The sequence below is a fragment of the Panthera pardus genome, unplaced genomic scaffold (genome assembly GCF_024362965.1).
Source record: "Panthera pardus isolate Hobbes unplaced genomic scaffold, ASM2436296v1 HiC_scaffold_24, whole genome shotgun sequence".
Lineage (NCBI taxonomy): Eukaryota > Metazoa > Chordata > Mammalia > Carnivora > Felidae > Panthera > Panthera pardus.
The window spans coordinates 87,071,801-87,078,239 of NW_026526810.1; positions in this window are offsets into that span (position 1 = coordinate 87,071,801).

The following is a 6,439-nucleotide window of genomic DNA, read 5'->3' on the forward strand; positions in this document are numbered from 1 at the left end:
AACATAGAGAATATTTGAACATCAAACATGTGTTTGAACCATATGACTTTGAGTTTTTCTTTTCTAAGACCTCCAGTTATGTGATTCAGGGAAATCTTAGAGGATGTTGCATGGGGATTCATATGGAAAAACAAGAAGGATGTAGACATCTTTTAACTTAGGAAAGGATACATCAAGTTGAATGAAAAGCATGAGCCAGAACAGAGCCAGGAGGCTGAGTTTAATCTGTAAATTCTCCTGTCAGAACACCCCATCTGAGGAGAAGGTATGCACACTGTAGTATTCAAGACATGTCTGAGAATGTCTGAAGAATTCCTCGGGCTAAGTCGGTTGAGTGACTATTGCTCATTCATATGAGAGACCAAGAAATCTCCTGGGGAGGGAATAAAAACATGGATAATCAGAGGTAACCAAGATAATTAAGAAATATATATGAATTATTCCTTCAGCTCCCCTTCTTGGATTTGTGTCACAACAATCTAAAGGGCTCTAGTGTTTTTATAAAGTTTTATAAAGGCTTGAGGAGGAGAAATTTCCTTTCCTCTTGTTCTATATTTCTGGGTGAGGGACATCAACTGATGTAACATTTTTTGCCTTTTTTTTTTCATCTCTCTTATCATTCTGCTTAGGGGTGAGGGGTGGAGAGGAGAGAAGAGTAAATTCCATTGGTGAATTGTATGAGGAACGTAACAAAGAAAAGGAGCCTAGTCTCTTCTATCATCTTCTCCTTGTCATCCTTCTCCCTCAGGAGTTAGACTTTCAGTTCTGTTCCCTACACTGAATGTTTTACAAAGACACATTCCCATATGAGGAGGCCTGTGGTCTGCTGGCATGGCTGGTGTCAGCCTGAGTAGTCCTTCCCAATTCTGAGGTCCAGTACGCTACCAAGGTTCTTGTTTCTGTATGTCTAAGAGCCAATTTCTTCAGTTTCAGCTTCATCTGTACTAAAAATATATTTTGAGCTACCATTCTGTCTTACTTCAATCTTGTCAATTGCTTCAGAATTTAAGAGCAAGGAAAGAGGAACTATTTATCAAGTCCCTTCAAATGTCAATAGTGATTCAAGTCAGATAAATATTGATATGTGACTGTTAATTTAATGTTTTGGCCAACTTGGAAGGTACTAGTAACATTGCTCAGATTATCTTTCTCCTTTTGTTCTTATCTGAAAACAAACAAAAAATAGTATTTGATGCCTCCCTTGATGTTGTTTTGGAATTATTGATTTTTTAAAGTACTTTTAAAGCCTACCCATAAAAATGTATGCAGAATATTTTATGAAAAGTTAATCCAGTAAACAACTCAAATGTATACAAGTGTGGAATGTTAAATAGCAGTAGAAGTGAATAAACCTTAGTTACATTCAAATAGCCTGGATGAATATCAAAAATATAATGTTAAGATCAGGAAGTAAGACACTGAGAGTAAATACAGTATGTTTCAATTTACAAAAAAGTATATATCAAAAATAAGCAAAACCAAGCTATGCATCCTACAAGTGTATATGTAGATATTAAAATGATAAAGAAAAACCAAGGAAATTATTACCACAAAATTTAGAATGATAATTCTAGAGGCAAATGAAGATATTTCTGCTGAGAAGGGGCACATGGGAGGAATCTGGGGTTTTGTCACTGTTTTCTTTCTTGGCCAAGCGGAAGTTACATGAAAGCATGTCTTCTTTTGGTGCTCTTGCCTTGCAATTGAGATCCATCTATTTGTTCTCTCCTTCACTTAACTTTGATCCTCCTTAAATTCTACCAGCCTATTATTCAGCTATAACTATTGGGAATTATAACTTTCACTTTTCCTTTATAAGGAAGATAAGTTCACCTCCACAATCCTCTACCTAGTCTTCCAGTAAACCCTCTCTCTTCCTTTGTAATAGCAGTATACAGTGAGGAGTAGGAACATGAATGTCTTAATGCTTTTAGTTTGATTTCTTTACCCACTTTTCCCTCTCCTTTTCTATCCTTTCTTGCTTTATTCTGCATGCATTTCTTTTGACTCTGTGAGAAAAAGAGAAAATGAATTTTAAAAAAAAAATTTTTAAGGCTTATTTATTTTTAAGACACAGAGAGCGTGAGGAGGGCAGGGACAGAGAGAGACACAGAATCCGAAGCAGGCTCCAGGCTCTGAGCTGTCAGCACAGAGCTCAATGTGGAGCTGGAATCCACAAGCAGTGAGATCATGACCTGAGCCCAAGTCGGACACTTAACCAACTGAGCCACCCAGGTGCCCTAAGAAAATGAATTTATAAGCACATAAGACTCATTCTCTATTGCATGAGAGGAACACAAGTAAAAAATCTCAGTAGCTAGTGGATAACTGGGAAAAGTAGAGATAATAAATTCTACAATATGTTTTCTTCTTCTTACACATAGTTTCAATGACGTGTTAATGTGGCATATGCATCTAGCTATACTAATTCATATTATCATCAATATCAATAAATCCTTATGGCAAAGAGACAAGCTATACTAGTTTTTATGACTTTAGAATTTGGACTCCATATTAGAAAAAAGCTATAGGGGGATTTTTCCCAATGCATCTTTTTTCTTTTTTAAGTTTATTAAAAAAATTAATGTTTATTTATTTTTGAGACAGAGAGAGACAAAGTGTGAGCAGGGGAAGGGCAGAGAGACAGGGAGACACAGAATCTGAAGGAGGCTCCAGGCTCTGAGCTGTCAGCCCAGAGCCTGACATGGGGCTTGAACTCACGAACTGTGAGATCATGACCTGAGCCACAGTCGGACACTTAACTGACTGAGCCACCCAGGCGTCCCTTAAGTTCATTTATTTTTGAGAAGGGGTGAGAGACAGAGAGAGAGAGAGAGAGAGAGAGAGAGAGAGAGAGAGAGAATCTCAAGCAGGTTCCACCCTGTCAGTGCAGAGCCAAATGTGGGACTTAATCTCAAGAACTATGAGATCATGACCTGAGCTGAAATCAAGAGTCAGACACTTAACTGAATGAGTCACCCAGGCACTCCTAATTTTTCTAAAATTTTCAGAAACAACTTATTGCCCTATGAATAAATTTTTGTTCTCCTTAAACTGCTCAATAAAGTCCTGGACATTCTCATTCCTACTTACATTTCCAGAATCATCTACCTCATCCTTCCCACTTCCACAATCTCATACACTTTCTAGCTATACTAAACCTTAATTTGTCCAACTATTCATGGTCTCTAGCCCTCAGAATTTCAAATATTTTCTCCCTCCATCTCCCTCATCTAGTTAATCTCCACTAACTCTTAAAATTTTACATAAGATTTCATGTCCCCTGAGGAGTTTTTGCTGACCTTCTAAATCTAGATTAAACCATTCACTGAATTTGGTATTTGTTACATTATGGACAATGTTGATATTTATCTGAACTCTACAATTTCAGAGAGGAGAGATGCTTGAAAGATACCCCCACTCTTGACATCCTGAGAAATAGCTATCTGAAAAGGTCCATGATGCTCTGGCGTATTCCCAGATAACACCTCCTGTGGCCCTTCTTCAATGATTCCCTTGTTTACCTACTTCTCTAAAATCTCAGCTCCTCTTCCTTTCCTTTGAGTTGTTCCTCATTCATGAACACTTTCCTCACTGCAATAGCCTCAACATCATCTCCTTATTTATCTGGTGCATTTTGTCTTTAATATTATGCACTTTCTCTATAATATACAAGACTTAGCATACAACTGATTTGTAATTTCCTATGTTTTGTTTTGTTTTGTTTTGTTTTGTTTTGTTTCCTAACAGTGAAGTATGTGAAAGAAACAGAAACTATGTCTGTCCTTTTCTCTTTTTCTTTGTAATTTCCCAGGGCTTAGTGCAGTGTACATCATCATCATCACCCACTTTTACTTAAAATTCTATGAGCTTTATTCCTTTTTTTTTCTAGGTATTCTCCCTCTTTTATTATTTTTTTCATATGAAATTTATTGTCAAATTGGTTTCCATATAACACCCAGTGCTCATCCCAACAAGTGCCCTCCTCAATGCTCATCACCCACCCTCCCCTGCCTCCCATCCCCCATCAACCCTCAGTTTGTTCTCAGTTTTTAAGAGTCTCTTATGGTTTGCCTTCCTCCCTCTCTAACCTTTTTTTTCCTTCCCCTCCCCCATGGGTTTCTGTTAAGGTTCTCAGGATCCACATAAGAGTGAAAACATATGGTATCTGTCTTTCTCTGTATGACTTATTTCACTTAGCATAACAGTCTCCAGTTCCATCCACGTTGCTACAAAAGGCCATATTTCATTCTTTCTCATTGCCACATGATATTCCATTTTGTATATAAACCACAAATTCTTTATCCATTCATCAGTTGATGTACATTTAGGCTCTTTCCATAATTTGGGTACTGTTGAAAGTGCTGCTATAAACATTGGGGTACAAGTGCCCCTATGCATCAGCACTCCTGTATCCCTTGGGTAAATTCCTAGCAGTGCTATTGCTGGGTCATAGGGTAGACCTATTTTTAATTTTTTGAGGAACCTCCACACTGTTTCCAGAGTGGTTGTACCAGTTTGCATTCCCACCAACAGTGCAAGAGGGTTCCCGTTTCTCCACATCCTCTCCAGCATCTATAGTCTCCTGATTTCTTCATTTTAGCCACTCTGACTGGCGTGAGGTGGTATCTGAGTGTGGTTTTGATTTGTATTTCCCTGATGAGGAGCGACGTTGAGCATCTTTTCATGTGCCTGTTGGCCATCTGGATGTCTTCTTTAAAGAAGTGTCTATTCATGTCTTCTGCCCATTTCTTCACTGGATTATTTGTTTTTTGGGTGTGGGGTTTGGTGGGTTCTTCAAAGATTTTGGATACCAGCCCTTTGTCTGATATGTCATTTGCAAATATCTTTTCCCATTCCTTCAGTTGCCTTTTAGTTTTGTTGATTGTTTCCTTTGCAGTGCAAAAGGTTTTTATCTTCATGAGGTCCCAATAGTTCATTTTTGCTTTTAATTCCCTTGCCTTTGGAGATGTGTCAAGTAAGAGATTTCTGTGGCTGAGGTCAGAGAGGTTTTTTTTCCTGCTTTCTCCTCCAGGGTTTTGGTGTTTTCCTGTCTCACATTCAGGTCCTTCATCCATTTTGAGTTTATTTTTGTGAATGGTTAAAGAAAGTGGTCTAGTTTCATTCTCCTTCTGCATGTTGCTGTCCAGTTCTCCCAGCACCATTTGTTAAAGAGACTGTCTTTTTTTCTATTGGATATTCTTAACTGCTTTATCAAAGATTAGTTGGCCATACTTTTGTGGGTCCAATTCTGGAGTCTCTATACTATTCCATTGGTCTATGTGTCTGTTTTTGTGCCAATACCATGCTGTCTCGATGATTACAGCTTTGTAGTAGAGGCTAAAGTCTGGGATTGTGATGCTTCCTGCTTTGGTCTTCTTCTTCCATATTACTTTGGCTATTCAGGGTCTTTTGTGGTTCCATACAAATTTTAGGATTATTTTTTCTAGCTTTGAGTAGAATGCTGGTGCAATTTTGGTTGGGATTGCATTGAATGTGTAGGTTGCTTTGTGTAGTATTGACATTTTAACAACATTTATTCTTTGAATCCATGAGCATGGAATGTTTTTCATTTCTTTGTATCTTCTTCAATTTCCTTCATAAGCTTTCCATAGTTTTCAGCATACAGATCTTTTACATCTTTGGTTAGGTTTATTCCTAGGTATTTTATGCTGTTTTGGTGCGACTGTGAATGGGATCAGTTTCTTTATTTCTCTTTCTGTTGCTTCATCATTGGTGTATAAAAATACAACTAATTTCTGTATATTAATTTTATATCCTGCGACTTTGCTGAATTCATGTATCAGTTCTAGCAGACTTTTGGTGGAGTCTATCGGATTTTCCATGTATAATATCATGTCGTCTGTAAAAAGTGAAAGTTTGACTTCATCCTTGCCGATTTTGATCTGATGTAGATACAAACATTCCCACATTATAGATAGGGAAATGAGACATAATGGAGGCCAAGGAAATTCCACAAGGTCATATGGGTGATAAGTGAAAAGCATCTCTTCAACACTAAGATCACGCCTGTTTGTAAGATCTTAATCACTCACTAATATTGTCTCAAAATAAGTTTGCACTTTTTAAACAAATGAATGGGAAGATTCTAGAAAGATAGCAGCAATTACAATATAGATTTTGAAACTTCACAGGTCTCCATGTTAAAAATAAACAAAAAACAGTATCTACATGGTAAAAGTAAAAATTATCTTAATATATATATATATATTTCCAGAATCATCTTACATATATATATATATATATATATATATATATATATTAATAAGACAATGCTTAATTATAAGCTATTCTAACTCTGTCATTACCTGTGTCCTTAAGAATCAGAATTCTTGGTGTGGAATAGAGGAGATACTAATAAGATGAAGAAGTTAGGTAAAAATCTGTAGTCTTGAATTTGAGTTGGAATTATTAGTAT